The sequence below is a fragment of the Fundulus heteroclitus genome, chromosome 3, assembly GCF_011125445.2.
Source record: "Fundulus heteroclitus isolate FHET01 chromosome 3, MU-UCD_Fhet_4.1, whole genome shotgun sequence".
Classification (NCBI taxonomy): Eukaryota; Metazoa; Chordata; class Actinopteri; order Cyprinodontiformes; family Fundulidae; genus Fundulus; species Fundulus heteroclitus.
The window spans coordinates 23,650,780-23,661,792 of record NC_046363.1 but is presented as its reverse complement, the minus strand read 5'-3'; the positions used below and the strand labels follow the sequence as shown (position 1 = coordinate 23,661,792).

The 11,013-nt window shown below is 37.8% G+C and overlaps 1 long non-coding RNA gene across 1 annotated transcript; it reads right to left on the bottom strand.

Moving 5' to 3' along the window:
* Window positions 1–915: 915 nt before the first annotated feature.
* LOC118561410 lies at window positions 916–3,125 on the bottom strand. Its single transcript, XR_004930038.1, has 3 exons — window positions 2,288–3,125; window positions 1,860–2,007; window positions 916–1,685 (listed from the first exon to the last, which is right to left on the bottom strand). It is a non-coding gene; the product is annotated as an uncharacterized LOC118561410 (long non-coding RNA).
* Between the last annotated feature and the right edge of the window lie 7,888 nt (window positions 3,126–11,013).

The following is an 11,013-nucleotide window of genomic DNA, read 5'->3' as shown; positions in this document are numbered from 1 at the left end:
GCAGATGATCTTATTTACCTGCTCAAATCAAGGAAAAATACGCAAATTTTAAGAACATTTGACTTATTTTTAGTTCCGTTTTTGCAGTGATCAGAGTATGGCTTGCAAACACTGCATTCAGATGGATTAAATCAAAATGCTGCAGCTTTTGGCAGAAATTACTAAACGTAATGGTGTTATTGAAGGAAAAAAAGAAAAATAAACAGTTTAATATTTTTGCCTAACATATTTAGTCTAAAATATTTCCTTGAGCTAATAAGTGAGGTGTGGAAATATTGTTGTCTCTTTTTTAAAGATTTTTTTTCAGGTTCTGGGGGGTAATGTAAAATTTTCTTTTGGTTTATGTTAAAGAAATTCCTACACTACATCCAGAATCAACATTTCATTACTCTACTGTAGGATTTTAATATAGACCCAAGGAAAGTCCTGAACTGAATGAGAAAGAGATCTATAGGATGAGATAAAGGTGAAGACGAGGAAACCATCAAAACTCGAATCAATTTGTCTTTGCAAATCATAAATTGTTAAATATTTTTCTTGGTACTCATATTTCTGCAGTTCCGGCTGGTTATATTGTGTTTTATAGTTATTATTATTATTATTATTATTATTATTATTATTATTTTATTTTTTATCTTAATTTTTTTTTATTGTTGAGTGTTTAGCCAAGTCATTTGGTTAGATGTTATCTCTTATCTGATGTATCTCTTATCTAAAGTGCTTTTCAAATAATGATGACAATGATGATGATTATGATCAGAAGAAATTTTTGCATCTCTTCTCCGAAGCTGGAAAGAAAAGAGACAAAATCATTTTTCACACCTCACTTAGTAACTCTTAGTAACTCAAATATTTTAGTCTAAATATTTTAGGCAAAAATATTAAACTGTTTATTTATTTTTATTTTTTACCTTCAATCCCACCATTATGTTTAGTAGTTTCTGCCAAAAGCTGCAGCATTTTGATTTAATCCATCTGATTGCAGTATTTGTGCTTGCGCGTGGAATGAGCAGGTCGAGCACGCGAGCACAGATGGAACTGAGCGCGAGGACGGTGGATTGAGAAGAGTTTTTCAGAGTTGAACTCGCGCCAGACCGGTTTTGAGCGCGCGCGCGTTGTCTCACTGCACGCTCGGATTGGTTCGAATCAGAAGGCACAAATATCGCTACATAATCACTGACACTGATATGTGAAGAACCTGCTGTTACTCTTATGAGGTGACACATTGATCCATGTGTCAAATAGACATCTATTGTTTTTTTCACACTTCTGAAGTCTCCCTCTGCCTAACCTGAGTACAGAAATTCTTCCAGTGCCTCCTTGTTGTCCCCACTAGTCCTTTGCTGCTTACTATGGATCTGAATCTTTTAAGAACCATCAGATGCTCTTCTCATTCTCTCAGTGTTTTTTGTACTGATGGCCGGATAACGGTCTGTAACATAATCCACTCTGCTGCAGCCCGACTTCTGTGCTTGTTGGATGACCTGGGTTAGTATCAGATCACCAAGCTCCCCAAAGGTTGCTGGGATATTTTGCAAACTCTGGATGAGTGCAATACCATCGATTATGAGATGTTTACCAGTGTTGACATTCGTAGAACTTCCTGGTTACTTATCAGTCTCTGTTTAACAACGGTTCTGCAAATCTCTTTGTAACCTTCAGACAATCTTCCATCTGGTGTCTGACTGGAATTAAAAAGTGAAATGAAATATGAGTAAATAGAGAGGCACAACAAAAACTCACATACGGCTGGCCATGTTATGTGCCAGTTATTTATCATCAGGGTAGGTCTACATCAAACGTAACAAATCCTAATTTCAAAACTTGTCAGTAACAATGAGAGAAATTTCATAAAATACCTTTCTGATTTAGATCTTGTCAAGAATTTGGTGCATGATCCATAGCAGGTTCTGTGGTAGTAGACCTCAAGAGCTACACAGTCCGTATCTCTTATGTGTACAAGCACACTCTCATCCTTCTTTGCTTCTGCTGCTTTTCGCAACAATCCTAGAAATATAAAATATTTATTATATGACACGTCAATATAAACCGCATCATGGTACATATTTACAAAAAAATCTATATCGTGGGGCATCATTCCAAGAAAATTGCATTTATCAACATAGCAGAGCCAAACAAACATAAACTTTATGATGACATTATTAAACCTTTTTCCTATAGGCCTAAATATGTTTCTATCCGCATGGCTAAAGATATAGACAAGTCATACATCCACTTAATTTAAGGAAAAATTTAACAATAAATTACAGAGAAAGTATTAACTTACCACCATCAACAGTCTCTGCCTTGACAAGTTTCACCCTCTGGCGAGAATTACTGACAGTCTCAAACTTCTCCCTTATTTTACATATAATGCAGACAGCTGGCAGCACATGTTTTCTTGGCTGGCTATGACCAGCTTTTGGATTGTCTTGTTGAGGAGGGGCAAATCCGATGGCGATCTCTTCTCTTGATCTCAGTCGTTTTTGGTGATTGGATATAGGGCAACTTATTAATGTCCTGTTCATCAGATACGGGCTCGTGCTTTCGTTTTTGGGCAGAATTTATTCGCTTCCTGTCGGTAAATCGGCGATAACAGGTCGGGTGGTAGCCAATGTGGCTTGGTATATCATCAAATTCGAAGGAGAGGAGGGGAAGCGCGTTATCGGCAATCGTCCGTTCATCGCCGGCTAAATCAGCCCAAACACGGCAAAAACTACGAAAAGTTTCCCACCTCGTTTGAGTAAATGGTTCTGTGTGTTCTCCGTCATTCCCGGCAACATGCAAAAGGCATTCACATTCCATAATTACAATGTTTCCGCTGGATTTTCTTTCTATCCCGAATAAACACATTTGTTTACTACGAGCGCCGCCATGTTGTTTGATGACGTCACGGCCTACTTAAGTCACCTGATTGGCTGAGCAGCGGCCGGTCGCGAACTAAATATTACGAAATTTTCTCGTCTTAAACCGGCTGTAACTTGCCTTGTGCGCGATTTTGTGTGGAGAACTTTTTATTCTAGGCATTTGAATATATGATCTATCATTTAAGACAATAATAGAGTAGTTCCACGAATACAGGAACGAAAGTGAACGCTACAGTTTTCAGCTACCGGCCTATAAATGCTGACAACCCAGGGTCCAGACCAGGAAGCAGAGCCGTAGTTTAACACACCTCTCTGCAGCTTCTGTACTGTTACCCATCCATTATCCTATTGAGACGGTGTCTTTCCCACGGCCAAAACTTAACAGATCAAAAACTTATCTAAAAGGAACAAATCATAAAAACCTAATAAAAATCAATACGGTTCACCTTGAACCTAAAAATAAAACAATTAAATGTGGTCTATTAAATATAAGGTCTCTCCCTCCAAAGACTTTGTTAGTTAACGAATTGATTTCTGATAAACAGATTGATTTGTTTTGTCTCACAGAAACCTGGCTACAAGAGGACTACGTTAGTATAAATGAGTCAACTCCCTCCAATTATTCAAATTTCCACATTCCCAGATCTGTGGGAAGAGGAGGAGGAGTGGCAACTATCTTTCAGTCTGATTTATTAATTAGTCCCAGGCCAATTAATAACTACAAGCTGCAAAGCAATAAAACATCTTCTGTTTGTTGTTTTGTATCGTCCACCAGGCCCTTACACTGAGTTTTTGGATGAGTTGTCAGATTTCTTATCTGATTTGGTGTTAAATACTGATAAGGCTATTATAGTGGGTGATTTTAACATCCATGTTGACACAGAATGTGATAACCTTAGTGTAGCCTTTAAAACTATCCTAGATTCAATTGGTTTTGCTCAAAATGTGCATGAACCGACGCACTCTCGGCTCCATACTTTAGACCTTGTTCTGACATATGGCATTGATTGTGAAGAATTAACAGTATTTCCTCACACCCCTGTCCTATCTGATCATTTTTTAATAACATTTGAGTTTAATCTAACTGAGTTCTCCACCCCCAAAAGAGGGTTCCATTATAGTAGATCTTTATCGGATAATGCTGTATCAAAACTTAAAGAGTCTGTCCCCTTTTTAATATCCTCCATATTGCAGAAATGCCCTGTAGATGGCAGCAATGTTGTTTCTTCCAATTCACAAATAGATGTCTTTGTAAACGGTATGACTTCGTCATTGCGTTCTGCATTAGACAATGTAGCTCCCTTGAAAAAGAAGGTGATTATTCACAGGAAGCTGGCTCCTTGGTTTAATTCAGAGCTGCGTTCCTTGAAGCACAATGTTAGGAAATTGGAGAGAAAATGGCGCTCTACACACCAAGAGGAATCCTACTTAATCTGGAAGAACAGTCTATTGTTGTATAACAAGACCCTTCGCAGAGTTAGAGCAGCATATTTTTCATCATTAATTGAGGAGAATAAGAATAATCCTAGATTTCTCTTCAGTACAGTTGCCAAACTTACCCAGAGCCACAGCTCTGTTGATCCATCCATTCCCTTAGCTCTTAGCAGTAATGATTTTATGGGATTCTTCATAAATAAAATTGATTCCATTAAAAATAAAATAATTGGCATCCTCCCAAACATGATTACCTCATCCTCAGTAAGTGAGGCAGCATTGGAGGAATCCTTAGAACCTGCGCAGTGTCTGAACTGTTTAAAAGCAGTAGAGCTTTCTGAGCTATCTAAAATTTTAGCTTCATCTAAACCTTCTACCTGTATGTTAGACCCAATCCCAACCAAGTTGTTTAAGGAGGTATTCCCTCTGATCAGTGGTCCTATTTTAGACATGATTAATGTATCCTTGGTAAATGGATATGTACCACAGGCTTTTAAAGTAGCTGTTATTAAACCTTTACTTAAGAAACCATCTCTTGATCAAGATGAGTTAGTAAATTACAGACCTATATCTAATCTTCTTTTCTTATCTAAAATTCTTGAGAGAGTAGTTGCTAATCAACTATGTGAACATTTACAAAGTAATGACCTACTTGAGGAGTTTCAGTCAGGCTTCAGAGCTCATCATAGCACTGAAACAGCTCTGGTGAAGGTCACTAATGATATTCTCATGGCCTCAGATAATGGACTTGTGTCTATACTTGTCCTGTTAGATCTCAGTGCTGCATTTGATACAGTTGATCACAATATTCTCCTACAAAGACTTGAGCATACTGTAGGGATTAAGGGAAAAGCATTAGGCTGGTTTAAATCTTATCTGTCGGACAGATTCCAGTTTGTTCATGTTAATAATAAATCTTCCTCAAACTCTAGGGTCACTTGTGGAGTACCACAGGGTTCAGTCCTTGGACCAATTCTATTTACTATATATATGCTTCCGATTGGCAAAATTATCAGACAGCATGGGATTAATTTCCACTGTTATGCTGATGACACTCAGCTATATTTATCCATAAATCCTGATGAATCCAATCAGTTACTTCGACTGCAGTCATGTCTTGATGACATCAAAAGCTGGATGACTTTAAATTTCCTGCATTTAAATTCTGACAAGACTGAAGTTGTAATCTTTGGGCCAGAGTCTTCAAAAAATAAAGTTCTTAATCAAAACCTTAATCTGGATGGCATTAACTTGGCCTCTGGTAATAAAGTTAAAAATCTTGGTGTTGTTTTCGACCAAGACATGTCATTTAAATCCCATATTAAACAGGTTTCCAGAGTTTCCTTTTTTCACCTCCGGAATATCGCCAAAATTAGAAACATTCTGTCCAGGAGTGATGCTGAAAAACTAGTCCATGCATTTGTTACTTCAAGGCTGGACTATTGTAATTCTTTACTATCAGGAAGTCCACAAAATGCAGTTCGAAGTCTTCAGCTGATTCAAAATGCTGCGGCAAGAGTTCTGATGAAAATCAACAAGAGAGATCATATTTCTCCAATTTTAGCTTCCCTTCATTGGCTTCCTGTTAAATCAAGAATAGAATTTAAAATTCTCCTTCTAACGTATAAAGCCCTTAATAATCAAGCTCCATCATATATCAGAGCTCTGATTACCCCGTATGTTCCTAACAGAGCACTTCGCTCTCAGACTGCAGGTCTGCTGGTGGTTCCTAGAGTCTCTAAAAGTAGAATGGGAGGCAGATCCTTTAGCTATCAGGCTCCTCTCCTGTGGAACCAACTCCCAGTTTTGGTCCGTGAGGCAGACACCCTGTCTACTTTTAAGACTAGGCTTAAAACTTTTCTTTTTGACAAAAATTATAACTAGTGACTCATGTTACTCTCAGCTACCTTTATAGTTTTACTGCTATAGGCTTAGGTTACTGGAGTATATCAGGACCTAATTTTCTCACTATATTGAGTTCTACTGTTCTTCAATTATGCATTATGTGTTGTCATTTCTGCTTTAACCTTCTGTTCTCTCTCTTTTCTCTTCATAGTAGGTACACCTGGTCTGGCGTTCTGTTAACTGTGACATCATCCAGAGAAGACGGCTCACCCGCTACTACCATCTAATGTAGAACAGATTACTAGATCAATGTGTGCTTCTGTGCTTTTTTGTTTCTCTTGTTGTGTCTCTGCTCTGTCTTCTGTAACCCCAGTCGGTCGAGGAAGATGACCGTTCATACTGAGCCCGGTTCTGCCGGAGGTTTTTCCTTCCCGTTAATGGGTGGTTTTTCTTCCCACTGTCGCTTCATGCTTGCTCAGTATGAGGGATTGCAGCAAAGCCATGTACAATGCAGATGACTCTCCCTGTGGCTCTACGGTTCCCCAGGAGTGACTGCTGCTTGTCGGGACTTTGATGCAATCAACTGGTTTCCTTATATAGGACATTTTTGACCAATCTGTATAATCTGACCCAATCTGTATAATATGATTGAACTTGACTTTGTAAAGTGCCTTGAGATGACATGTTTCATGATTTGGCGCTATATAAATAAAATTGAATTGAATTAAATTGAATTGAGGAAATACTGTTAATACTTCACATTCAATGCTATATATCAGCACAAGGTCCAAAGTATGAAGACAAGAATGTGTCGGTTTATGCACATTTTGAGCAAAACCAATTGCATCTAGGATAATTTCAAAGGCTACATTAAGGTTATCACATTAAGTGTCAACATGAATGTCAAAATCCCCCACTATAATAACTGTGAAGGTTTTACATAGACCAGCCAAAGAGATGTTGAATAGATTTCAAAGATATATTCTTAATTTATTACAAAAATACAAAAATTATTCAAAAATGATAAATCGGGGTCCAAAAACTGAGGTCAACATAACAAACTACAACTCAGGTAGTAACATAAAGAACTCAAGCACAAAACTGACCTAACAAACAAGACATGAGGGGGAACTTAAATAGTGGCTGATCAGACCACTGCTAATTCACACACAGTGGTAATTAAGCATACAAGAACTTAAACAAATACTAGTCAGCACATTACTAAATCTTTAAATTGAATAAATATTACTATTGAACTAAGTTACAAAAAGAAGAAACATTAAAGAAATGGTAAAATTAAATAAACTAAAGGCCAAATTTCCCCTTACCCTGCCAAACAAATGGAACGACCCTCTGAGGAAGCTTGACAGCCATATAAGGACATCAGCTGGAGCTCATCTGTATGACTTCAGCAGCAGGTCCAGAGAAAACTGGTAGCTCAAAAGAAGAAATGAATTTGTTGCATTTAACAAAAAATACAAGAGAACTGACAAACAAAAGTTAACTAAATGTGTGCACTGCAAATAGTTAACTAAAGAGTCAGACTAATGAAAGCAATTTTAAAGATAAGAATCTAAACTACTCAAATCAATATGTAAAGTAATATTAAGGAAGAACAGAAACCCATTACCCTTCCTGCCTCTGTGTGACAGTTGGGACAGCTGTCACAATAACCTTGTCAGTATTTAACTCTAAATCAGAAAAGAAATCTGAGAACTGATCTAAAAACTGAGTTAGAGTCTGGTGGTCAATACAAAACAACAAACAGAAGAGGTTTTATTGTTTTGCAGTTTGGATGAGGGAAACTAAGGATTAAATGTTCAAAAAATGTTTAGTTATTAATTGAACTGGGACTAATTAGTAAATTAGACTGAACGATGGTCACTACTCCTCCACCTCCTGTAGTTCTGGGAACGTGGAAATTTTAATAATTAGAGAGTTGACTCATATATACTAACGTAGTCATCTTGCAGTCAGGTTTTTGTGAGACAAAATCAATCTGATTATCAGAAATCGATTCATTATTGGAAGCCTTATGTTTAATAAACCACATTTAATTGTTTTATTTTTTGCTTTAAGTTTTGTTGTATTGATTTTTAAGACATTTTTAGTTTTGCCTGTGGGAAAGACACTGTCTCAATAGGATAATAGTTAGGTAACTGTAAAGAAGCTCCAGAGAGGTGTGTTAAACTACGACTCTGCTTCCTGGTATGGACCCTGGGACCCTGGTTTGTCAGCATATTGGAAAACTAATAAATCCAGCCAGATTGTGAATGTTTTCTGCCATATAGCATTTACCTAATACACATACAGTAATATGCATTAATGGAAACCATGTATATATTTTCATGGAAACAGTATACCGTGATTGCTGTGGCCTTTCAGCGCCACAGAGCAAATGTGGTTTGAGAATGTTTAGAGGAGCACAATAATGGGTTTTTGTGGTTTTAACTTGCTCACCCAGTTCGACAGATTTCATTCAAGTGAAGCATCTGTTGGATGTGCTTTACAAAAGAATCCAGTTTATGTAGTCCCCATGCAAAATTTACAGGACTTAAAGGACCCGCTGCTAAAATTTTGGTGCCAGATACCAAAGCACACCCTCAGGAGTCCCGTGGGGTCCTTGCCTCTTTATGTCAGGACTGTTTTGAAAGCAAAAATGGAACATGAATTATTGGGCAGGTGGTTATGATGTTCTATCTGACTGGTGTACATAGCTGCTTTGCTCATCGTCTATGGCTAGATCCAATGGGAAGCACTTTATGGTCATGGATACAAGAATAGAGTTATTTTGGGCAGATGCTAAATAATGTAATAGATGAAGAGGAAAACCTATTTTTTAATGAATGGCCTATTTGTATGATATTTTCCTAATTTTTATTTGAAATCATACTACATTTTCTTATCTTTCTTGTATGTGATGTGATTTCCACAGAGATGATTATGGACAGCAGTCTCTCCAGAGTGGCATTTAGAAGATGGTAGAAGCTTCAGGCCTCTGGCTGCACTCTCCAACAAGCAGAACTGGCAAATATCAGTCATTAAACTGTAAAAAACAATAAACATCTGCTTTCCTGTTGGCCACGCATTGCCACAATATGTTGCAACATGAACTAATTAAAACTTCTTTACTCACACACAAACTATCCTGCAGACACTGCTGAGTACACTCAGCTATGCATATAAACACTAATTGAACATCAGATATAGACAAACATTAAAGAGTTTGAGGAAATTAAGAGAAACGCATAAAGAACTTTAAAACTCTGATTCCCAACCTCCCACTGGGGCAATCCCAGAGTATTTCTTGTCTTCAGAACCAATCAGGAGAGAGCTAAATGAGCCATGGTCATCGGAGAGCTGAGTGATTGGTTTGGGGCTTTGAGGATGAGATACGCACTCTGAGAGAAATACATTCATCTGAAAATCCTTTGCGTGAATTTTCAGTCTGGCAGGACATGTTGGATAAAGAATTTGTTTACATATGCTGACATTCAGACTGATGTGGCTAAATCTCAGCCGAGCTACAACAGTAATTTTTTTGCAGAAATTGTAGCAGCTGCATGACAGCTACATAAACTTGAACCGCACAGGTTTTGACTGTATGTTAATTTTTCTGGATCTGTAACACAGACATTAGATGTTTCAGATTCATGGTCCAAGGGATCCTCTGTTAGGTTTATATGACATTAATATATCTCGCGGATAAAACTGCTCACGAAATGTACTCATCTGTGCTAGAATTTCATTTTTTTTTCTACCTTTAATTTTACATGTCCTGAGCAATTCCTTTGGAAGACAAATATGTTAGGGGTAAAACTATAAAATATAAAAAGCTATTATCACATAAGATTACATAGCTACTAATCTAATATTTTGTTAAAACAACACTGTTGGTAGCTCTGTTGCCTTGCAGCAAAAGGTCCTCGGTTCAAACCCAGCTTGGGGTCTTTCTGCACATGGCGTGTGTGCATGGCTGTTTTTTCCTATGTGTCTCTCTGTTACACCATGATGGACTAACAATTTGTCCGAGACGCGCCCAGCCTCTTGCCCAGGACTAGTGGTCATAGGCAAGTGGTCTAGGGGTCAGGCCCCCAACCCTTCAAGGATAGACAGGGGACAATGGATGGATATTGTGATTAATTATGATTGATGAATTGTGCAGGATGGTGAATAAAACATGTTTAACCTAAAAAAAAAATTGTAAAAGAAAGACATTTTCACATTTTTGTCTTAAAGTCTTTTATATAAGCTTTTATATACCGGCCACCAACAGGCAGACAGTGCCAGATTATTGAAGGCCTTGAAGCAGTAGACGCACATTGTTTTTCGCTGCTTGATTCAAAGTTTTGTCCACAGCTACATTTCCATGGATTTCCCTACTTTTCCTTGCCACGCCTGTCTTACGACAGTGGCTCTTGCCTCTGTCCTCCTTCCTATCACCTTTTGCTGTTACCAGCAAGCACTCGGCATTGCCAGGCTCCAGCCTTCACCAGCAGAGTTTTTCTGACTGCACCATCATGTTCCTTACTCTCAAGAAACCTTTAAAACGCAACTCCTTGCCTGGCTTGAATATTGGGTCCTCTGACTGCTCAGACATTACAGTTTCAGGAACTACCTGTATTTTCATGCTAATCCTGATGCAATCACTAAACAAACTGGTATCACATCATGCAGAGTGTTTCAAATACTGCATACTCTGCATGCATGTACAATAATGAGGATTTGATTTATTTCCTCCATGCATCATCTACTTCTCATCTGCTGTCATTACGTTCAGTTAAACCAGTTATATAAATCTTTGTGCATATGTAGCATGTGTATGAGTATATGTGTGGCCCTAACTACAAATACATATTGAATGAGG